Here is a 25,035-nt window from a genome sequence, read left to right as displayed (position 1 = left end):
TTATGTTCATCATGTTGTGCAACCAATACCACTATCCATTTCCGCATGTTCTGATAGATTTTCAGTGTTTTGCTGATTTTCTCTCAGCCATGTTGGAAAAATTTTGTGGTTCCTCATAACCCTGAGTTAGATACAGGAAAGATACAATGAATGACAAATATTCTTACAATCAAGTTCAAATTAGGTCACTTGTATTCTTTCTTACACCATTTGTAAATCACTTCCCAGCTTCTTAGGGAAGAAAAGAAAGAAACACACAAGCAGTACGCTTGAGTGGCCATGTCCTCAGGCCCCGTAACCAGGACAGCATGCCCAACAAACTCCTGGGCTGGAAATTCCCATGGTCAGCAGAGGGGGAAAAAAAAAACAGCAGGGGGTGCACGAGCAGTCCCAGACCTGTGGGTCCTTTTTGTATTCTATCAGGTGGTCTTGTTTTATTTCAGGAGCTGTGGCAGCTAGATTTATTTCAACTGTACTGGACTGATTTGAGTAGTTACAATAGACACCTGAAGGTCAGCCTCAACCACTCCCAGGTCTTGACTCCTCAGTTATAATCAGGATTAGAATGCCCTGATCTCTTTTTTTTTCTTTCTTTTTTTTTTTTTTAATTGTGCCTCAAGTGAACGTTTACAGTTCAAGTTAGTTTCTCATACAAAAATTCACACATGCATTGTTATGTGACCCTAGCTGCTCTTTCCTGTCCCCTCTTGCCTTCTCATCTCGTCTCCGGGCAGAAGCTGCCCACTAAGTCTCATGCATCTTTTCATGAATATCATATTATGTCTTATAATCCGGTTTAATCTTTGTCTGAAGAGTTGGCTCTGGGAATGGTTTCCCTTCTGGCTTAACAGAGAGTCTGGGGGCCACGTCTTCTGGGGTTCCTGTGGTCTCATTCTGACCATCAAGTCTGGTCTTTTTTTACCAGCATTTGAATTCTGCACACCTCTTTTCCCTGCTCTGTCAGGGACTCTCTGTTGTGTTCCCTGTCAGGACAGTCATTGGTGGTAGCTGGGCACCATCTAGTTCTTCAGGTGTCAGGCTGACAGGGTCTCTGGTTTATGTGGCCCTTTCTGTCTTTGGGCTAATATTTTCCTTGTGTCTTTGGTGTTCTTCATTTTCCTTTGCTCCAGGTGGGTTGGGACCATTTGGTGTATCTTAGATGGCCACTTGCTAGCTTTGAAGACCCCAGACGCCACTCACCAAAGAGGGATGCAGAACATTTTCTTAATAAACTTTGTTATGCTAATTGATCTAGATGAGAATGTCCTGATCTTGATAGTCATTCATTCCACAAAACATCTTCACAAGCCACATGATCTTATGCATAGGTCTTGCAAAAGGAGGGGGGTAAATTTATTCATTCTAGCTGACTAAACAATTTCGTGAACTAATTCCAGGGGAAAGACCTTGATTTTATTCCTTACATGTTTTGTACTAGCTGGAAGGACAGAGGGAAAGTAGTTAATGGTTTTCAACCCAAGGAATGTGAGCCACCAAGTGGAGATTTTTCTGTGTCCCATCGTGACCCTTCTCTTTTTCCTTTGTCCCATCAGCACTTTGCACGTACCATCTGAGATTATATCCATCCCACCACACAGATGTCAGTAGCTGTTGGAATTTACTCCTTAATACCCCTACTGATACCATCACCACCAACAAATTGTGTAGAGGTGGAGTTATGCTGAAACAAATGCAAATGTCTCTGTATACTACTACTTTTTTTTATGAAAACAGAAATAGGTGGTAAAATTTTCTGAAATTTTTATCATATGCGTGATTCACTTCTAGACAAAGTTTCTAGTAATTCTGCCATGCTATTTCTTCAACTGGAAACCTGATGGCATAGTGGTTGATAGCTATGGCTGCAAACCAAAACCTCAGCAGTTTGAATCCACTAGGTGCTCCTTGGAAACCGTGTGGGGCAGTTCTCCTCTGTTCTATAGGGTCGCTATGAGTTGGAATTGACTCAACGGCAATAGTTTCTTTCTTTTTTTTTTTTTTTTTTAATTTCTTCACTGTGGTACGATGGATTGCTTTTGTGTGGCCTTTCTCACCATGGTCTTGTAAATTGCAACCAAGTGATTGGGTGGGACTGTGCAAATAGGGTAATTGTGGCCCACCAATGGGATTGGTCAGTTTTGCTGTGCTGCTGCGCTTTAAATGAGCCATTCCAGTAGTAGGAAAGAGAGGATACCACCACCACCAAGGAAGGAGACCCAAGAGTGGAGCCTGTCCACTGGGATCCCTTCACTGAGAAACTCCTGGAACCAGAGGACTGAGAGAGAGCTATAACTCTAAAGACAGTGAGAAGCAGTGGCAGAGAAACAGGGGCAAGAGAGACTGGCAGAAGAATACAAAGTGGGCTTCCTGGTCCACGGAGAAGAAACCTGAGTACCTTTGGGCCAAGGCTTACTGGGGGAGTGAAGTGTCTCTGGGTACTTACTGGCAGAGCTAAAAACTTTGTAACACTTGCCTGAGCAGGGCAGAGGCTGAGGGCCAGGGAGAGGCCTGCCTGTGAACATGGCCGGGAAGAGGCTGTCCTGATGGAAGTACTTTATCCTGAGCTTTTCTGAATCTGAATTGTAACCTGTTACTTCCCTAATAAACCCCATAATTGTGAGTACTGTCTGTGACTTCTGTGTGGCCATTGCAATTAATTATCGAACCCAGCAGAGAAGTAGGGAGTGCCATGGGTGGGATAGTTGGTGTCAGAATTGGTAAAGATGGCAGAAAAAGGAGGCATGTCTGACCCCTGCCTCATAGGAATCAGCCTTGGGCTGTTGATCTTGATTCTCCTCCCCGCTAATGAAGTTGGAGGAGGTCAGATGCCACCCCTACACCATTTTTACGATCACACTGCTTAGAATTCTGTGGAGTATACTGCTGCAGGATATACATATTTCTGACAATTATATGACCTTTCTAATAAAAAAAATAATTCTGGATTTGACTCATGATGGCTGACTCAAATAGGTATAACAAAACCTATTTTGTTATAAAGCATTCTGAGTGACAGACAACTGAGATTTCGGCACTTTGCTACCTTAGCAAATGTTGATGGACAAAAAAATACCCTTCTTTGCTAAGAGCTCCTATTGTTCTTCAGCAGATTCTTAAACAACAGACAGTGAAAGTTAAGAAGTCTATTGGCCCAGTGTATCAGAATTATAAATCAACCCCAATTTGAGGAAGATATTTTTCTTAATTACTACTGATATGTATTGTCACTTTTTTCCCAATTATAAAGTAACAAATCACCATTAATAACATTTTCCAAAAATAAAACTTTCATATCCCTGATACCAAAACCAGGTGAAGACATCAAAAAAAAAAAAAAGAAAATTACAGACCTATATCTGTCATGAACATAGATGCAAAAATCCTCAACAAAATTCTAGCCAATAGAATTCAACAACATATCAAAAAAATAATCCACCGCAACCAAGTGAGATTTATACCAGGTATGCAAGGCTGGTTTAATATTAGAAAAACCATTAATGTAATCCACCATATAAATAAAACAAAAGACAAAAACCACATGATCTTCTTATCAATCGATGCAGAAAAGGCATTTGACAAAGTCCAACACCCATTTATGATAAAAACTCTCAGCAAAATAGGAATTGAAGGAAAATTCCTCAACATAATAATGGTCATCTATACAAAGCCAACAGCCAACATCACTTTAAATGGAGAGAGCCTGAAAGCATTTCCCTTGAGAATGGGAACCAGACAAGGATGCCCTTTACCACCGCTCTTATTCAACATTGTGCTAGAGGTCCTAGCCAGAGCAATTAGGCTAGACAAAGAAATAAAGGGCATCCGGATTGGCAAGGAGGTAGTAAAATTATCTCTATTTGCAGATGACATGACCTTATACACAGAAAACCCTAAGGAATCCTCCAGAAAACTACTGAAACTAATAGAGGAGTTTGACAGAGTCTCAGGTTATAAGATAAACATACAAAAATCACTTGGATTCCTCTACATCAACAAAAAGAACATCGAAGAGGAAATCACCAAATCAGTATCATTCACAGTAGCCCCCAAGAAGATAAAATACTTAGGAATAATTCTTACCAAAGATGTAAAAGACCTATATAAAGAAAACTACAAAGTACTACTACAAGAAACTAAAAAGGACCTACTTAAGTGGAAAAACATACCTTGCTCATGGATAGGAAGACGTAACATAGTAAAAATGTCCATTCTACCAAAAGCCATCTATACATAGAATGCACTTCCGATCCAAATTCCACTGTCATTTTTTAATGTGATGGAGAAACAAATCACCAACTTCATATGGACGGGAAAGAAGCCACGGATAAGCAAAGCATTACTGAAAAAAGAAGAAGAAAGTGGGAGGCCTCACTCTACCTGATTTTAGAACCTATTATACAGCCACAGTAGTCAAAACAGCCTGGTACTGGTACAACAACAGGCACATAGACCAATGGAACAGAATTGAGAACCCAGATATAAATCCATCCACATATGAGCAGCTGATATTTGACAAAGGCCCAGTGTCAGTTAATTGGGGGGAAAGAGTCTTTTTAATAAATGGTGCTGGCATAACTGGATATCCATTTGCAAAAAAATGAAACAGGACCCATACCTCACACCATGCACAAAAACTAACTCCAAGTGGATCAAAGACCTAAACATAAAGACTAAAACGATAAAGATCATGGAAGAAAAAATAGGCACAACGTTAGGAGCCCTAATACAAGGCATAAACAGAATACAAAACATTACCAAAAATGACGAAGAGAAACCAGGTAACTGGGAGCTCCTAAAAATCAAACACCTATGCTCATCTAAAGACGTCACCAAAAGAGTAAAAAGATCACCTACAGACTGGGAAAGAATTTTCAGCTATGACATCTCCAACCAGTGCCTGATCTCTAAAATCTATATGATTCTGTCAAAACTCAACCACAAAAAGACAAACAACCCAATCAAGAAGTGGGCAAAGGATATGAACACACACTTCACTAAGGAAGATATTCAGGCAGCTAACAGATACATGAGAAAATGCTCTCGATCATTAGCCATTAGAGAAATGCAAATTAAAACCACGATGAGATTCCATCTCACTCCAACAAGGCTGGCATTAATCCAAAAAACACAAAATAATAAATGTTGGAGAGGCTGCGGAGAGATTGGAACTCTTATACACTGCTGGTGGGAATGTAAAATGGTACAACCACTTTGGAAATCTATCTGGCGTTTTCTTAAAAAGTTAGAAATAGAACTACCATACAACCCAGAAATCCCACTCCTCGGAATATACCCTAGAGAAATAAGAGCCTTCACACGAACAGATATATGCATACCCATGTTTATTGCAGCTCTGTTTACAATAGCAAAAAGCTGGAAGCAACCAAGGTGTCCATCAACGGATGAATGGTTAAATAAATTGTGGTATATTCACACAATGGAATACTACGCATCGATAAAGAACAGTGACGAATCTGTGAAACATTTCATAAGATGGAAGAACCTGGAAGGCATTATGCTGAGCGAAATTAGTCAGAGGCAAAAGGATAAATATTGTATAAGACCACTATTATAAGATCTTGAGAAATAGTATAAACTGAGAAGAACACATTCTTTTGTGGTTACGAGGGGGGGAAGGAGGGAGGGTGGGAGAGGGTTATTTACTGATTAGTTAGTAGATAAGAACTACTTCAGGTGAAGGAAAGGACAATACTCAATACACGGTAGGTCAGCTCAACTGGACTGGACCAAAAGCAAAGAAGTTTCTGGGATAAACTGAAAGCTTCGAAGGCCAGTGGAGCAAGGGCGGGGGTTTGGGGACTATGGCTTAAGGGGACTTCTAAGTCAATTGGCAAAATAATTCTATTATGAAAACATTCTGCATCCCACTTTGAAATGTGGCGTCTGGGGTCTTAAATGCTAACAAGCGGCCATCTAAGATGCATCAATTGGTCTCAACCCATCTGGATCAAAGGAGAATGAAGAACACCAAGGTCACATAACTATGAGCCCAAGTGACAGAAAGGGCCACAGGAACCAGAGACTTACATTATCCTGAGACCAGAAGAACTAGATGGTGCCCGGCCACAACCTATGACTGCCCTGACAGGGAGCACAACAGAGAACCCCTGAGGGAGCAGGAGATCAGTGGGATGCAGATCCCAAATTCTCATAAAAAGACCAGACTTAATGGTCTGACTGAGACTAGAGGAATCCCGGCAGCCATGGTCCCCAAACCTTCTGTTGGTCCAGGACAGGAACCATTCCCGAAGACAACTCAACAGACGTGGAAGGGACTGGACAAAGGGTAGGAGAGAGATGCTGATGAAGAGTGAGCTACTTCTATCAGGTGGACACTTGAGACTGTGTTGGCATCTCCTCTCTGGAGGGGAGATGGGAGGGTAGAGAGGGTTAGAAACTGGCAAAATTGTCACGAAAGGATAGACTGGAAGGGCTGACTCATTAGGGGGAGAATAAGTGGGAGTATGAAGTAAGGTGTATATAAGCTTATATGTGACAGACTGACTTGATTTGTAAACATTTACTTAAAGCTCAATAAAAATTATTAAAAAAAAAAAAAAGGATCCACGTGAAAAAATAAATAAATAAATAAAACTTTCAAACAGATAAGAAATAATGACAAATTCTATCATCCAAACACAAAGACCCTGCCATGGGTTGACTTGTTTCCCCCCAAAATATGTGTCAACTTGGTTAGGCCATGATTCACAGTATTGTCTGGTTGTCCTCCACTTTGTGATTGTGACTTTATGTTGAAGAGGATTAGGGTGGGATTGTAACATCCTTACTAAAGTCATGTCCCTGACCCAATGTAAAGGGAGTTTCTCTGGAGTGTGTGGCCTGCACCACCTTTTATCTTAAAGAGATAAAAGGAAAAGGAAGTAAGCAGAGAGTGGGGACCTCATACCACCAAGAAAGAAGCACCGGGAGCAGAGCTTGTCAGGAGAATCTCCTAGTCCAGGTGAAGATTGATGAGAAGGACCTTCTTCCAGAGCTGACAGAGAGAAAGCCTTCCCCTGGAGCTGATGCCCTGAATTTGGACTTCTAGCCTACCAGACTGTGGGAAAATAACTTTCTCTTTGTTAAAGCCATCCATTTGTGGTATTTCTGTTATGGCAGCACTATTCTTTTGTGTGGAACATTATCAATTGGAAACATGCTTACTATTTAGCTCAGCAAAACAATTGTATCTCAAAAAAAAATTTTTATTTTTTTGAGATCAGTGCTGCTTTATTTTGCATTTCTATTATTACTAATAATGAATATAGATTTTGTATATTTATGGATTAGTTACGATCAATAAATATAATTATTTGTAATTTCTCTTTTGTATTAATTTTCTGTGGAGTTTTTTGTCAGTTACTAAAATCTCATAATAAAATATAGATACTGATCCATTTACTATTTTCTGGAGACATTTCCACAGTTCCATACTAGTCTCATGATTTTCAAAGCTTTATCTACTGAAGTTTTCTGTTTTTATATAGTTTAATCTGTTAATTTTCTCCCTTATGCCTTTTATTATTTCTAAGCTTAGAAAATCCTTTTGCCTCTAAACATTTGATAAATGTTCACTTCTTTTTTTTTTTTTAACTTGTTTTCTGTTGTTTGATTTTTTCATATTAATTTCCTTTTATCTAAAATTTATTTTGGTGTATGAAGTGAAATGAGGTTCTGAATTGATTTTTTTTTTTCCAAAATACTAACTGATCACTCAGACAGACCTAACTGAGTAAACCTTCACCTTCTCATTGATTAATGTCATCTCCTTTATTAGACACTGTAGTGCTATAGACTATATAGGTTCTATTTCCAAGCTACCCATCCATTTTATTTTTAGCCTAGTAACAAATTGTTTTTATTTCAGAGGCTATAATAGCACATTATAATAAGCTATATCTGATATGATTAGTCTAATCTTAGTCTTCCTACTAGTTTTCTTTATTTTCTTGTCTATATTATTTTCCAGAATTATTTTTATTTTAGACAGTTTTGTCAAATATGTGTATGTGTGTGTATCACTGGAATATTCACAAGAATTATGTTGAATATATATATTCATTTTGGAAGAACTGGTATCTTTATAATAGTCAAAGAAGAAAACCTTTAATGTTTCAGGCAATTAATAGCCATGAGATATGATAGTATTTTCTCAGAGTACTTTGAAGGGATTTTGAATGGAAAACACCTACAGGTTAATCAGCATAGTATAGAATAGGTGAGCACACTTACATGGACACTTTGGTCAAGTTTCATAGCAAGATCCTATTTTCTCATCATTATTATCATCACAATAATTTAATAAAAGCATAAAATGATCATATAATTATCCTCCACAACTACAAGGACAACAGACTAAAATAAATCACTGGTTACAGGCTGAAGAGTGGGACTATCAAAGGTGTGAAGACATTACTGTTCATTAGAAACAAACCACTCCTACTTGTCCCATCACAGAGACCCTGCGTGGCAAAAAGAGTTGAACACTGACTACTGGTCGAAAGGTTGGTGGTTACAACACACCCAGAGATGTCTTGGAAGATAGGCCTTACTATCTGCTTCCAGGGTCACAGCCTTGAAAACCCTATGGAGCACAGTTATACACTGCACACAGGGGGTCATCATGAGATGAAATCGACTTGACAACAACTAACAAAAACAAGCTCTCCCATTAGCCCAAAACATACTCATTCTAATTTCCCTAACGATCATAAATACAGTGAGGTTATTTCTAAGCTTTGCTTCCCTCCAAAGGCTCCTCATTGCTTGCAAAAATAAGTCCAAACTCCTCAATATGGTATATAAGATCTTAACACGATCTATATATGTAGGCTTTATTCTCTCTGCCTAGAGTGTCACCCTGCCTACTCCTCCCCTTTGTAAATTCTTTCTAATCTGTCAAGATCTAGTTTGTATATAATTTGCTCTATTGATCTGCAAAGCCCCTGGTAGTTAACCATTTTCTCTCTTTAACCTTGAATACTTTGCTTATAGTCCCTAGGTGGTGCAAATGGTTAAAACGCTTGACTACTAACTAAAAAGTTGGAGGTTCAGGTCCACCCCGAGGCACCTAGGAAGAAAGTCCTGGCTATCTACTTCTGGAAAATCAGCCATTGAAAACCGTACGCTACACAGTCCTTTGATACATATTTGGAGCAGTCTTGAAGGCAACTTTTTTTTTTAATTGTGTTGTACTTATTAGCGTATCTCTTTTAATTGTAACTACTTGTTATACACTTCTATTCCTCACTAGATTGAAGTCTTTGAGTGCAAGCACCTAGATTCTTTCCTAATTTTAACTGTCCAGGTTCCAATTATTGGGGATAGACATTCACATATTTAAAGAATGAATACATACATAAAAAAAAGAAAATTGAATGTTCACAAACATTTCTATTGGAAAAAATTCATATGCAAATTTCTAGGAAATGTTGTATGCTTCAAACATTCTGAAGCCATTTAACAGGACTTGGTGAAATTAAAAAACCCTGATGGCACAGTGGTTAAGTGCTACAGCTGCTAACCAAAAGATCAGCAGTTTGAACCCACCGAGCACTCCTTGGAAACTCTATGGGGCAGTTCTGCTCCATCCTATAAGGTCGCTATGAGTTGGAATCCACTCGGTGGCGACGGGTTTGGTTTTTTGGTGAAATTAAAACATACAAAAAACTTGTGTGTGTGTATTTTTTGTAGGCAGTAATTTCCTCCTAAGATTTCAATATGACGTGTGGGTTTGTTGGCTCATCACTTTTGTTTCAGTACAGATATATACTTTTCCAGGTATATAGTTTTTCAAATAATGTTCAGCTTTAGAAAACATCACTCTAAAGCACACAGCAGAGAAGAAGTAACTTTGTGATCTGGAACTAAATGTCACCTCCAAGCTGGACTTTCCCAGGTGGAAGGTATCTGTGCTGAACAGAAACTGCAGAGTCTACCACTGAAAAACCCTTACGTGTCAGCAGAATTGACTTTATATGTGGATGAGGTTGATAATTCTCTACATGGTATTCACTTCTGCCAAACAGTGTTCCCTGTCCTCCTTCTTGCAAAGGGACCTAACATTCTCGCCATTGCATTGTTCTTTTATGGCTGTTAGAACAAATTAAATCATATGATCTAGAACACTAAATTAGACTTGTGCTGGATTATGTATGTCTTTTAAACCACTGAGGACAAAAGGGCACCTCAAGCATATCCCAAAGCCCTTGAAAAGGAAACTCGAATGCACCCCCCACACCCACAGCCCTGGCTATGAACTCTGTCCCAGTCCCAACCCTCCGAACATGAGTCTGTTTTCCCCTGGTGTTTCATTCCTTAGACTTGATGCTCAGCTCCATTTACCTGGTTACAGCCCTGGCCCTTTTTTCTCAACAATTCTGGCTCTCCACTTCCTGGGATATTTGTCTCCAGGTATTACAGATAAACATCATTTCCAAATTTCTAGAGCCTGTGTGCCACCCAGGAGTGGATGGTGTTTCTTCTGGTCACCCTGGCATGGCTAGGAACTAGATTCTGTAAGTCAGGAGAACAATGACTACGAGTGGCTGATTCAAGGGAGAGTAGCTTCTTAGAAAAAGATTAAAACTTGTGTGTTTCTGACATACAACCAAGTCAGGACCAAGCATATCACATTTAAGAATGCTGTATTATTTTAGGGTTCTACCAGCAAAAATCAGGGAAGCGCTCAATGCGATGGATTAATACAATGGACACAACAGTGGACTCAAACATATCAATGATCATGAAGATGGCAACGTTTCGTTCTGTTATATGTAAGGTCGTCATGAGTCAGCTCCGACTTGATGGCAACTAACAACAATCATTCAGCATAACATTTTTGTTTGTTTGTTTTGTTTCTGACAATAAAATGAAGGGATATGTAATAAAAGTGTTTGATGAAATTTGATTGTGCACCGCACAACCGGGGTACCCCACATTCCTCTAGAGCCCTCTCTACCAAAAAGCTTTTTAAATCAAAGAATTATTATTTATAGATAAGAAGCATATGTAGAGCAGCTTGTCAAAAATGGTGCATGTGACCCTTCAGAAGCAGATAACCAGGGTTTTCTCCAGAGGTGCTTCTAGGTGGGTTTGAACTGCGAACCTTTATGTTAGTAGTTAAGCGCTTAACTGTTTTCACCATCCAGGGTTTCCATTTAGTAGATACAAAACTACTCAATAGCTACTTCATCTTTCTTTTTTTTTCCCACCAAAAGCATTTTTATTGCAGAGGTGAGCAGAATCAAGGGATTTAAGTTCACAATCTTTAATACTAAAACAATCTGTGCACCAAAATGTCCCAAATAAACTGAGTCTAAATTCCTCTTTACCTTTGATATAGCTATAACAAATTTGAATAGAACTTAAAGTGTTAAAAAAAAAAAAAAAAGTGCTTTTATTCTCAATCTCAACTCTTTGTGTTTTAGATGCCGTCAAGTTGGCTCCAACTAATAGTGACCCTACTTAGAACAAAACACTGGCAGGCCCTTGGCCATCCTCACAATCCTTGCTATGTTTGAGCCCATTGTTGGAGCCACTGTGTCAACCTACTGCTTCTTGAGTGAGCTTCAGAAGTGCATGTTGCTCAAGAAATATTTTGAATTTCATCAAGGTTATTAAGTTTATTGGCTTAAAGTTATGCATAATATTTATTTTCATTTTAATATCAGTAAAATCTATGGTGTCTTTTCTGTCATTTCTGATATTGGTAGTTTGTGTTTTCCCTCTTTTTCTTAATCAGTCTGGTGAGAAGCTTATCAATTTTATTGATTTTATCAAGAACTAGTTTTCTTTTTTTCTAATTTTACCAATTTTGCTCTATTGTATTTCTGTTTTCTATTTTGTTGTTTTCCACTTTGATCTTTATTATTTCTTTTCTTCTCTTTACTCTGGGTATTATTAGCTCAATTTCTTAAAGTAGAAGCTAAGGTCACTAATTTGAAATCTTCCTTTTTTTCTAATATGAGGATTTTAGAGTTACAAATTTGACATCATCTTGCAAATTTTGATATTTTGTGTTTTGCATTTCATTCAGTCCAAAATACTTTCTGATTTTCCTTTTAATTTCTCCTTTGATCCATCGGTTATTTAGAAGTGTGTTATTTAGTTTCTAAATGTTTGGAAATTTTTCAGAGATTCTTTTTGTTTTTTATTTATTAAACCGATTAAAATATACTTTAATTGTGGTCAGAGAAAATACTTAGTATGGTTTGAATGCCTTTACATTTATTGAGACTTATTTTATGGCTCAGAATTTGGCCTTGAACATGGTAGACCTGCTCTTACCTCAGGAATTTTGCACTTATTTCTCCCTTTGCCTGGAATGTTCTTCCCCCAGATAGCCTCATGGCTCATTCCCTCAACACCTTCAGATCTCTATTCAAACATAATCATTTCTGTGAGCCTTTTCCTAACCATCAAATATAGAATGTGCATATGCACTGCTCCTGGTACTTCCTACTCCCTAATTTATACCTCTCTATTGCACTTTTTTTTTATTATTATTATTTTACTATTTATTATTTTTTTTTATTGCACTTACTATCTTCTTGTGTGTGTGTATTTTTTTGTTTGTTTTTTTCTGTCTTTACTTCACTGCAACATATACTCCATGAAGGCAGGAATCTTTGTTTTATTCACCAATGTATACACAACACCTAGAACACTGCCAAGCAGTTAGTAGTTACTCTATAAATATTGGTTGAATAAATTTTATTTTTCAGAAAACTCATGACATGGGTAGGGCTGATTTTGTCACCACCATTTTATCAACATAGTTGCCAGGTAGTTAAATGTAAAATCAAGACCCTGTGCTCTCTGTTCTATAAAATAATTTCTGTCACTTATGCCAGCTGCTTTGTAGCCATTTTGTGCCAGGTGCTGTGCTATAGTCTAAGATACAAAGGTGAATGAGCACAGCTCTAGCCTTAAAAAAGTTAGTAGAGGTTAGAGCTCAAGCAGCATGGTGGGAGTGGCTAGGGATGAAGGTGGAAAGTGGATGTAGAAAGGTCATAAAGGGCCTTGTATGCCATATTAAATGCTTAGATTTTGCCTGGACAGCAATGAGAAACCACTGGTAGCTTTTAGAGAGCAAGTGGCATGACCAAATTTGCAAATTAGAAACATTTAGATTGCATGAAATATTTTCATTCAACCAATACTTGCTGAATGCCCAGTTTGTTCCAAGAACCATTGTCAGTGCTGGAGCTATAGTAGGGAACAAAAAGTCTTCCTGAAACTTACAACTTAGTGGGAAAAACGAACAATGAACAAATAGTCAAATAAAAATACGATATAATCTCAAGCAGTTGTAAATGCTTTGAAGGAAAACAAGAGAAGGTGTTTTAGTCATCTAGTGCTGCTGTAACAGAAATACCACAAGCGGATGGCTTTAACAAAGAAAAGTTTATTCTGTCGCAGTCTAGTAGGCTAAAAGTCCAAACTCAGGCCTCAGCTTCAGGGGAAAGCTTTCTCTCTCTGTCACCTCTGGAGGAAGGTCCTTGTCATTAATCTTCTCCTGGTGTAGGAGCTTCTCTACATAGGACCCTCAGGTCCAAAGGACGTGCTCTGCTCCCAGGACTGCTTTCTTGGTGGTATGATGTTCCCCCATGTCTCTCTGCTCACTTCTCTCTTTTATATCCCAAAAGAGATTGGCTTAAGACACTACCTAATCTTGTAGATCTCATCAATATAGCTGCTGCTAATCCATCTCATTAACATCATAATGATAGAATATATAACACATAGGGAAATCACATCAGATGACAAAATGGTAGACAATCATACAATAGTGGGAATCATGACCTAACCAAGTTGACAGATATTGTGGGGGGTCTCAATTCAATCCATGACAGAGGGTAAGGGAATTGAGAGTCACGAAGGTAGGATTTTAGATCCAGCAGCCAAGTAAGGTCCTTTTAGGAGTTACAACTGAGCAGAGACATGGGTGAAATGAAAAGGAGAAGACAATTCCAGAGAGTTTCAGGCTAAAGGACAAGAATTACCACGTGCAATGGTTCTGACAGAGAAATGAGCTTCCCATGTTTTAAGAAAATCAAAGAGGCCAAAGTGACTGGAGTTAAGTGAATAATGGGGCAGGCTTATATGCAATAAGGACAGAGAGGTAGGCAGAGATATACGATGGTGAGCATAAATCAGGGCTGGGTTTTATTCTAAGTATAATGACAAAAAATTGGAGGGGTTTAAATCCATTCTACCTCCTACTTCATTGTGTAGTGCCTGGGGTCCTAAAAGCTTGAAAGTAGCCATACGAGACACAACAATGTGTCTCTATTCATCTGGAGCAACAGAGGAAGAAAGAGAGCCAGGAACAGGAGGAGGATATGGAATGTGTAGCTAATTGCCGCCATGAACAACTGCTTCCTTTGCCATGAGACCAGAAGAACTGGATGGTGCCCGGCTACCACTACTGAACATTTTGATCAAAGAGTCTACAGAAGAATCCTGATCAAAAGGGGGAAAATGCAAAACGGAATTTCAAATTCTCATGGACTCTAGACTTTCTGGAGTCATGAAGGCTGAATGAAGCCCTGAAACTATTACACTGAGATGATTTTTAAAATTTAAACAAAAAAAATCCCTGAAGTCTTCTTAAAACCAAACAATAGTTGGCTTAACTAGTAAAAAATGTCTGCCAAGCATTATGCTATTTTAAGAATATCTATATAGTATTCGAGTGACAACAGCAACTTGAAAGACTAGATATGAACCTTTTGGGTAGTTAGTTTTTATTGATGGGGGAGGAACAACTCAGAAAAAGAGGGTGAGAATGTTTGCACAACTCAAAGAATGTAATCAATGTCATGAGTTGCACATGCAGAAACTCTTGAATTGGTGTATGTTGTGCTGTGTATATTCTCAACAATGACAGCAAAGTAAATTTTTCAAAAAATAGGAAAGCAGTAATATCTTATTTAATTTTTAAGATGACTCTGGTAGTTGTACAGAAAATAGACTGAAGGGACAAAAAAGGAAGCAGTAAAGCCAGTTTGGAGGCCATTGCAGTGGACAAGGCAGAAGAGGATGGTAGACCTGGAATCTGTAGTAGAGGTGGTGGGATATGGAATTGGTAGAGCTTACATAATTTGCTAATGGACTACATGTGGAGTGTGAGGGAAAAAGGAGTCCCAGGTGATTCCTTATGTTTGGCCTAATCGGTCAATGGTGGTACCATTTCCTAAAATGGGGAAGATTGTGGAAGTAGCAAAGGGAATAATGAAAAAAAAAAAAAATCAAGAGTTCTTTATTAGACTTGTTGAGTTTGAAATGCCTACTTGACTTCTAAGCAGAGAAGCTAAGTAGGCAGGTGGATATGTAAGTTTGAAGCTCAGGGAAGAGGTTGAAATTGGAGATATATTGGAAAGTCATTTAGCATAAAGATGATATTTGTTATAGGTGAAACTGTTACACCTCAGTTTTTATGTTCCTATGAGGAATTTCTGCCAATGTTACAGTCCTGACTTCTCGCTGCCACTCTTCCCCATGGGAGGGGGATTAACATACCAATTGGTCAGTTTATGAGAAGGAATCAACTAGTCATAGTTCATTCATTTTCCTGTATTTTTTTGGCATCTGTCTGCCTACAATTTTCTAATGCTCCATGCTCTGAGTTTTTTAGGGCCAAGTTTCTACTGGGGGAGGAGGTCTGCTCAGCTGCTAACTGAAAGATCCATGGGAGGAAGATGTGGTAGTCTGCATCCATAATGATTACAGCCTTGGAATCTTATAGGGCAGTTCTACTCTGTCCTATAGGGTGGCTATGAATTATGATTGACTCGACTGCAATGGGTTTGGTTTGTATTCTGGTTTCCATTGGGGGAGGTTTATGGTTATTCAAATGTGTCCGTAACTGGTTGGGTGAATCAGTAAAATATTAGCAAGTCCAGTTAGCCTGCAACTCAAACCATATTCTCCAATATAAATATTTAAAATTCAGTAAGAAATTGACATTTTGACCTCCTCTTTTTAACTCCTCTATCTTAAAATTGATTCTGAACTTAGGGGTGGACTATGCAGGGAATATTGATAAATAAAATAATAGAGCCAAAGAAACTTGGAGCACTTCAACATTAGTAGAGGTGGAAGAGAGTCATCAAAGAAGACTGAGAGATTAATATTGGAAGAAAACCAAGAGAATGTGATGGTTGGAAGCCAAGTATAAAAAAATATTTTAGGAAGGAAGATGTAGTCATCTGTATCAAAAGCTGCTGGAAGGTTGAGCAAATAAGGACTTATGAACCTGTTTTGATGGCTGGTTCTCTAGCTGGTTAATCTGAAGGCTGTGAGTAAACTGTGAAAGAAAGAGAAAGAAAGGAGTAAAGATCCTAACTGGCTTCAATGAAGTTCAGAACATCAACACAGGCTCCCTTACAGGTTCAATCACCGTAGTTAAACAACCCCATCAGGTAGGGTGACCAGTTGTCATGGTTTGCAGTGGAGTGGTAAGTGTCCTGGGATATGGAATTTTCATGTTAAAACAGAGAAAGTCCAAGGCAAACTGTGATGAATTGGTCACTCTATCTTCAAGCAATATTTATCACCTACAAGCACACACACACACACACACGCATACAAACTCACACATTTACACACACATACATTCACAATCACACACAATCTTAATTACACCACTGTGGCTGTCTTGCACCTCTGAAGTAAACTATTCTGTTTACAATGTATATCCTTCTTGGCGGTGATATGGAGATAGATTGGGGGATGAGAAAGGATTGGGGGATGGGAAAGGGTCAGCAAAAAGGAAAACTAAGGCAAGGAGGCCAGTGACAAGCAATTGTTTAAAATAAAGATAATGATATTCTGATGTAAGAAAATAATAGTGAGGATGGAGGAGAGAAATATGGATTCCTTAAAATGTGATTACTCGTGAAATTGTGGGTAAGGGAAAGGCAGTTTTCTGGTTTGGGCATGTAAGTAAGTGATAATCATTTATCAAGTTAGGGAATATGAGAAATATGAGGTTTGTGAGAGAAAGTGAAGAGCTTGGTTTTGAACATATAAAGCCTGGAATGTGAAGAGGTTACCTAGAGAGGCAGGCCTTAAGGTCTTAAGAGTGCAGGTCTTAAGGGCATGGACTTGAGGTATCCTGCCTGGGCTCAAATCCTAACTATTAGCTCTGTGACTTTTAGCAGACTTAATCTACAGTACCTCAGTTTTCTCATCTGTAAAATGAGCAATATAATGGTACTCAGCCTGACAAGATGATACCTTACCCATTGCCGTCAAGTCGATTTCAACTCATAGTGACGGTATAGGACAGAGGAGAACTGCCCTATAGGGTTTCCAAGGAGTGGCTAGTGGGTTCAAACTGCCAACTTTTTGGTTAGTAGCCGTAGCCTGCCATAGCTCTTAACCACTGTACCACTAGGCCTCCTGATAAGAAGATAGTGAGGAACAATTTCTAACACATAGTAAGTGATAACAACTATTATAGTACAAAAAGCACCTGGATATATGGGAATGGAGCTAGTTAAAAGTACTAGCTAGAAATATAACAATATGGGCACTGAGAAATGAAAAGCCCAAAAGAACATGTGAACAGAGCAGGTGGGAGATTAAAGAGCGTGTGTGCCTGCGTATTGGGGGAAGAGCTGTTGGACTTTATATAAAGCTTCAGTGACAACCCTTAAGGAAATAATGTTTGTATTATGGTAATAGAAAGACACTGAGTTTCTTGTCTCAATCTGCATTTGGAGTTTTTGTCAATTAGCTATTGCTGCATAACAAATCTTACCAAAATCTGCTTCAAAACAGCGATAATTTACCTGCTCATAAATTGCTGTAACTTAGCAATTTGGGCTGGGCTTAGCTAGGCAAGTTGGAAAATATCACCTTGGTGATAGAAATGACGCCAGAGATCAAGTGATAGAATTTTGCAAGACCAATGACTTCTTCATTACAAATACCTCTTTCCAATGACATAAATGGCAATTATACACATGGACTTCGCCAGATGGAATACATGGGAATTATATCGACTACATCTGCGAAAAGAGATGACGGAAAAGCTCAATATCATCAGTCAGAACAAGGCCAGGGGCTGACTGTGGAACAATTGCTCATATGCAAGTTGAAGTTGAAGAAAATTGGGACAAGTCCACAAGAGCCAAAGTACGATCTTGAGTATATATCCCACCTGAATTTAGAGACCATCTCAAGAATAGATTTGATACATTGAACACTAATGAGTGAAGATCAGATAAGTTGTGGAATAGCATCAAGGATATTACACATGAAGAAAGCAAGAGGTCATTAAAAAGAGAAGGAAGAAAGAAAAGACCAAAATGGATATCAGAAGAGACTCAGAAACTTTCTCTTGGATGTAGAATAGCTAAAACAAAAGTAAGGAATGATGAAGTAAAAGAGCAGAACAGAAGATTTCAAAGAGTGGCTCGAGAAGACAAAGTAAAATGTTATGATGAAATACGCAAAGATCTGAAGTTAGAAAACCAAAAGGAAGAACATGCTTGGCATTTCTCAAGCTGAAAGAAGTGGAGAAAAAATTCAAGTCTCGAGTTGCAATATTGAAGGATTCTATGGGGAAAATATTAAACGGCACAGGAAGCATCAAAAGAAGATGGAAGGAATACACAGAGTCACTGTACCAAAAAGAATTTGTCGACATTCAATATTTCAGGTGGTAGCATATGATCAAGGATCTACGGTAATGAAGGATGAAGTCCAAGTTGCACTGTAGGCATTGGTCAAAAACAAGGCTCTAGGAATTGATGGAATACCAATTGAGATGTGTCAACAAACAAATGCAACATGGACTGATCTTGGCTGAAAGCAGAGAATACCAGCACAATGTTCACCTGTATTTTATTGACTATGCAAAGACATTCTTCTTCTCACATGCCAATCACGGCCATTCACTAACCAGAAGGTGAGAGAAGAATTCACTATTTCAGTAATGAGTTCATATGTTGTCTGTTTGTGATGTTCCTTCTACTTACTATCATTGTATATACTTTACTCACATTTATCCTCAGATCCCCGTGACAGCACATTCATTCCCTCTGTGGATCCAAGAAGCCATGTTTCTCTGATGCAGACGACAAGGATATCCCCGGGCTGTGATGGGGCACAAACCCTTGATGAGACAGTGGGAAAGTTGTTTCTCTATGTTTTGTAAGCTAAACCATACTCAATCTCCAAATCTTGTCTGCAGTTCCTGGCTAGAAGCTGTGATTTTTCAACTGTGCTTTTATTTTGGACTTTGAATTCAAGGGAAAAAAAAAAATATATATATATAAAAGGATATGTTTGAGTACAGTTCTGGTGTCAGACTGCCTAAGATCATACACTGACTGGCTGTGTGACTGTAGTAAAGATAATTAACTTTCTGTGCCTCAGTTTCCTCAAGTGTAAGCTGAGCACAATAATAGTATCTGCCTCACGCAGTTGTTATGACTAAATGAATTAATACACGTAAAGCCTTTGGAAAGATGCTAAACACACGGTTAGCATTCAAAAAGTCTTAGCTATTATTGTTGTTTTGTTATTATTTATTTTAATGTGTCATATGAAAAAATTATAGACATATACTCAAGCTATAGTTACCACTTTCAAAATGCTTATAGTTAAATTGGAGAGGTGAACTATTATATATAAAATATTTAAGGAGCCATTAAAAGTTGTGTTTCAGAAAAACAAATCCTTAGAGCAACTACCCTATGAAAGTTGAGGATGGTCACTAGGGCAAAGGTGATCAGTGAGGGAACATGTCACTTGGAAGGAGAGTCTTCAGAAGGACCTTGAAGAAATGATCTTTGGTCTTGGATTACATGGGAGAATATGTGACCAGTTCGGACAATGTTAGGTTACAGGCCAATGCACCCCACAGGTGGCCACCACTCGTCAGTCACTGGGGGCTTATGTGTAGTTATGATGCTGAACAGGGTTCAGAGGAGCTTCCAGACTAAGACGGACTAGGAAGAAAGACCTAGCCATTTACTTCTGAAAAGCAGACAATGAAAACCTTATTGATCACAAAGGTTCAATCCACAACTGATCACAGGGAGAGCGCAGGGCCGGGTAGCATTTAGTTCTGTTGTGCTTGGGGTTGCCATGAGTCAGGGCGATTCAACAGCAGTTAACAAAAACAACTACCACTCCCCCATGTTCAAATGAGTAAGGTGAGGAAGTTGTATGCTATTTTTATGTTACTCAAACTTGATTCTTTTAAAACATTCTCTTACCTCACTTTTTTGGGAAGTGTGGGTCAAAAGTTTGGTAAGTTGTTACTTTGACATAATACCAGTTTACTCATACTGGGATGCGGTTTTCTTTGTGACTTCGATAGGCAAGTTTTCCACAACACTATCAATTTCTCTTCAAGGGAATATGAAAGAGTTGATTCAAAGAAGACAACATCGGCCTTTCTTGGTGAAGAGCAATGCAAGTCTTAAGCCTTGAATGCTTTGCTTACTTCGCCCACTTTGTGCAGACCCGGTTCTCTGGTGGAAATATGTGTGTAATTTGGCAATTCCATTTCTTTGCAGGTCTGAAATTTTAAGTGGCAGTTTTGCTAACAACTTCAATTTCTTAGTTTAATCTCTCTTAGAGAGGCTGTAAGAATTTCTTTCCACTTTTATTCCTATAACAAATAACTTTTTGGTTCTTTCAAAATTTTAATATACTGGCCACGTAAAAGAAAGCCAAAGGTTCTTTATAATCTCTACGCCAAAGCCAGTCTCCCTGATACCTAGGCTCTTAATCAATACAGATGACTCCACAAGTTACTTTACCAAGCACAGGTCTGATAAACTACTTTCCTTAAAAAAAAACTCTGGTGAGCTCCCTGTAGCACACAGAATGAAGCCCGCATTCCACAACGTGACATTCAAGGCCTCTCACAGCCTCAGCCCAGGCCAGCTTTCCCGGCAACCTTCAATCCTGCTATTGCTAACATTCCCCATTTTCTAACTCTGCTATGAGTTCTCATGCCTCAGTGGCTTTGATTATGCAATTTCCTCTCAGTAGATTGCCCTCCCCTTTCTTTTCCTGCAACTGTTTTGATCACCCTTCAAAGGCTTCTCTAATTTTAACTGAGACCCTTCAGGCCTCAGTAATTGGTCTCTCTCTGGGCTCTCATAGCTTTTGACTGGTACTTTTGGCTCGTTGTTAAGTGTTGGTGGGCTTCTGCTCTGAAACAAAAGACATAGTTTATTTAGAAGCATTGAGAGGGCGGACTTTACAGGTTAATACTATGCCCTCTGGATCAGATTAAGTATTCTAAAAGTAAATTTTAAAGCCTCCAATTTGTCCAGTTCACATAATACACCTGTTGCTCTTGGGCACTCTAGATACCTCAGAATTTAATTAGAATTTACTTTAAACTTTTGACAGCACATTATGAGTATACAATTTGGAAATCAAAGGTACCTAACCTGGTCTGAGCGCTGCTCTGGTGCCAAGAATTCTACTTACCTTTTCTTCTTTGCATCTCACAATGACCTCCTGAGGTAGGCCTGAAAATCAGGCTGCGTGCTCCACAGGTTCGTGGGAGGGCTGGGAAGTACAGTGGATTAGAGCATGGCTGGTGGATGAAAGCATGGAAGTCTAAAGCCAGACTGCCTGGGTTTAATTCCTTGCTCCGCTGCTTACTAGCTGTGCCATCTTACACAAATTACTAATGCCTTCTGTGACTCAGTTTTCTTCGTGGTAAAACATATTAAGAGTGTCTTCCTCATGGGTTTTATTTTAAAATAAAATGATATATATATAAGGAGCCTTGCTTGTGCAGTGGTTAAGAGCTGGGCTGCTAACCAAAAGGTCAGCAGTTAAAATCCACCAGTGACTCCTTGGAAGCTCTATGGGAATTCTGCTCTGTCTTGTAGGGTCCCTATGAGTTGGAATTGACTTGAGAGCATTGGGTTTGGGTTTTTATTACACATATAATAAAAACACTTCTATTATATATTATATATAAAGCACGTAGAACAGAACTTGGCATATAGTAAGCACATACAAGTATTAGTCATTATTATTAACTTTAGGAGCTCTGGTGGTACGGTGGGTAAGCACTTGGCTATTAACTGAAAGGTGGCCGGTTCCAACCCACCAGCCACTCTGAGGGAGAAAGTGGCAGCCTGCTTCCATAAAAATTATAGCTTTAGGAACCCTATGGGGCAGTTCTACCCTGTTCTATAGGGCCACTATGAGTTGGAAACAACTCGATGACAATGGGTTGGGGTTTTATTAACTTCAATAAGCACCGAACTAAAAAATGAATAAGCCAGGATCTGTTTGGTTCCACTCTGACCATGTCAAACTACCTCCGTCTAAGCCCATTTGCCTTGAGATTCAAGGATGGAGTGAAAAGTCCTTTTCAACTTTTCCCGCAGAGATTCAAACCCTTTAACAAATTATTTTAGCTTAAAAATGCATGGCTAGTGCCTCATGCACACTTTCTGGTGATTGATGGCTCTAGAAATATTAGCATGAGAGAGATAAAACTCTACATCCATACAAAGGCGTAGAAAAACCATGCATCCTGTTACGAAAGTTGTTCTGGGTGGTTCTCGATTACTGTAATACCACTGGTATTTGTCTCCTGGGATTTGGACCACCATGCAAGGATATGTGGTTAGAAAGTATGTAAACCAGCCTGAGGATACTCGTTCCAGTCCATACAGCAGCTCTGTCTACACTCCTTCCCCCATTAAGTGGGGTAGGAAGGTTTTGTAAAGTTGTTTGAGTGTGTCTCTTCCTCCCCAACCCCTTTTTTCTGTTCCTCAGAAATGTAAGGGCCCCACATCGCTCAGGAAGAGCAAAGAAGAGGTGAGAGGCAGATAAGAAAGGTGTTATGTTTGGCATGACTGGTTCAGGCTTAAAGTTGGGCCGAAATAGCCATTTAGGGTTTTTTTTTTTTAATATCTTTTGGGTGTAACTTGCGGTTCTACATCCATATGACAATTAAGCAGTGAGAGACGTAGATCGTGAGATAAGTTCCCTGAGGGTATAATGTTTTCAATTTAGTTAAATCCTACAAATTCATTCTGGGCCTCAAGCTACGACATCAGACTAGGGTCTGTAGATACCAGCTTGTATAAGGGAAAGCCAGTTACCTGCAGGAAGAGATAACCAATGTAGGTAACATGAGGTGGAAGTATCCATGCAAGAAGGAGAAATGGCCCAGAGCATTGGCTGGGACCAGTGGTGTTGGGGGGAGTAGTCAAGGAAAGTCAGCTCTGAAGAGCAAATCGAAAATCACCACACTGGAAAAAAAAAAAAAAGGTGAACACATCAAGCAAAGGGCAGGGCAAGAGCTAAAGCTTAGGCATGCAAAACTGGTTTATTCAACTGACGGATCTAAAAATAGCAGTTTGGAGCTGTCCTAAGTGTTTTCTAAGAGCAACCACCCTCTGAGGTAGTTTTTATTGTTATCTCCACTTCACAGATGAGGAAACTGAGTAATTGCCCAAGAACATAGCCAGTAAGTGACAAGATTTGAACAAGGCAAGCTACCTCCAGGACCTACCCTTAACTATTATTCTGTAAACCACCTCTCTAGATTAGCTCTTTTCAATGAGGAATAGCCATCAGAATCATCTAGAATTTCTACAACTATACAGTCCTGCCTTTTTAGGGCAGTGGAACTATTCTGTTTAATAGTGTAATGGTGGACACATGACATTTAGGCATTTGTCAAAACCCATAGGACTATTCAGCAAAGCCTTAATGTAAACTTGGACTTTGTTGTTGTTGTTTGGTGCCATCGAATTGGTTCTGACTCATAAAGACCCTATATACAACAGAACAAAACACTGCCCAAACCTGCACCATCCTCACAATCATTGTTATGCTAGAGCCCATTGTTGCAGTCACTGTGTCAGTTCATCTCATTGAGGGTCTTCCTCTTTGTTGCAGACCCTGGTGGCACAGTGGTTAAGAGCTACAGCTACTAACCACAAGCTCGGCAGTTCGAATCCACCAGGTGCTCCTTGGAAAGCCTATAGGGCAATTCTGCACTGTCCTATAGGGTTGCTAGGAGTTGGAATCGACTAAATGGCAATGGGTTTGGTTTTAGTTTTTCTACTTTATTAAGCATGATGTTCTTTCCAGCGACTGATCCCTCCTGATAACATATCCAAAGTATGTGAGACAAAGTCTCACCATCCTTGCTTCTCAGGACCATTCTGATGCTTCTTCTGAGACAGATTTGTTTGTTCTTTTGGCAGTCCATGATATACTCAGTGTTTTTCACCAGTGCCACAATTCAAAGGCATCAATTCTTCGGTCTTCCTTATTTATCCTCCAGCTTTCACATGCATATGAGGCAATTGAGAACACCATGGCTTGGGTCAGGCACACCTTAGTCTTCAAGGTGACATCTTTGCTTTTCAACACTTCAAAGAGGTCTTTTGCAGCAGGTTTGCCCAATGCGATGTGTTTTTTGATTTCTTGACTGCTGCTTCCATGGGTGTTGATTGTGGATCCAACTAAAATGAAATCCTTGACAACTTCAATCTTTTCTCAATTATCTTGATGTTGCGTATTGGTCCAATTGTGAGGATTTTTGTTTTCTTTATGTTGAAGTGTAATCCATACTGAAGGCTGTGGTCTTTGATCTTCATCAGTAAGTGCTTCAAGCCCTCTTCACTTTCAGTAAGCTATGACTTTAGTTAATAACAATGTATGAACACTGGCTCATCAATTGTAACAAATGTACCTTAGGAATATAAGATGTTAATAATGAGAGAAACAGTGTGCAGGGGGAGGAAGGTATATGGGAAATCCCTGTACATCCTACACATTTTTTTTTTTTGTAAGCTCAAAACTGCTGTAAAAAAAAAAAAATGTCTATTTAAAAAAAAGAAAAGAAATAAACAGCCCCTGGTCCTGCCCCCAGAGAGTAACTTAGTGCTTCTTCTTGGTCAATTGTGCCACTAGCTAGCCAGTTGCTTGAATCAGAGTCTTGGGAGTAATTCCTAGCACCTCTTCCTTCTTTCCCTTCCACATTAAACCCATCTC

General features: G+C 39.1%; 1 long non-coding RNA gene across 3 annotated transcripts in view; it reads right to left on the bottom strand.

Moving 5' to 3' along the window:
* LOC126075758 (uncharacterized) overlaps positions 1-25,035 on the bottom strand; it is a 133,242-nt gene that overhangs the window by 72,005 nt on the left and 36,202 nt on the right. Inside the window, exon 3 of one of the 3 annotated variants that reach the window (XR_007517256.1) lies at positions 19,038-19,131. The exons of 1 other annotated variant lie outside the window; for it this stretch is intronic. This is a non-coding gene — a long non-coding RNA (uncharacterized LOC126075758). Of the gene's footprint in view, positions 1-19,037; positions 19,132-21,546; positions 23,280-25,035 lie in introns of those variants that run through there. One more of the 3 variants, XR_007517255.1, reaches the window with a different exon arrangement.

This window comes from Elephas maximus, chromosome 4 (genome assembly GCF_024166365.1).
Source record: "Elephas maximus indicus isolate mEleMax1 chromosome 4, mEleMax1 primary haplotype, whole genome shotgun sequence".
NCBI classification, from domain to species: Eukaryota; Metazoa; Chordata; class Mammalia; order Proboscidea; family Elephantidae; genus Elephas; species Elephas maximus.
Note: the sequence above shows the minus strand (reverse complement) of the source record. Positions and strands in the feature narration are given on the sequence as shown.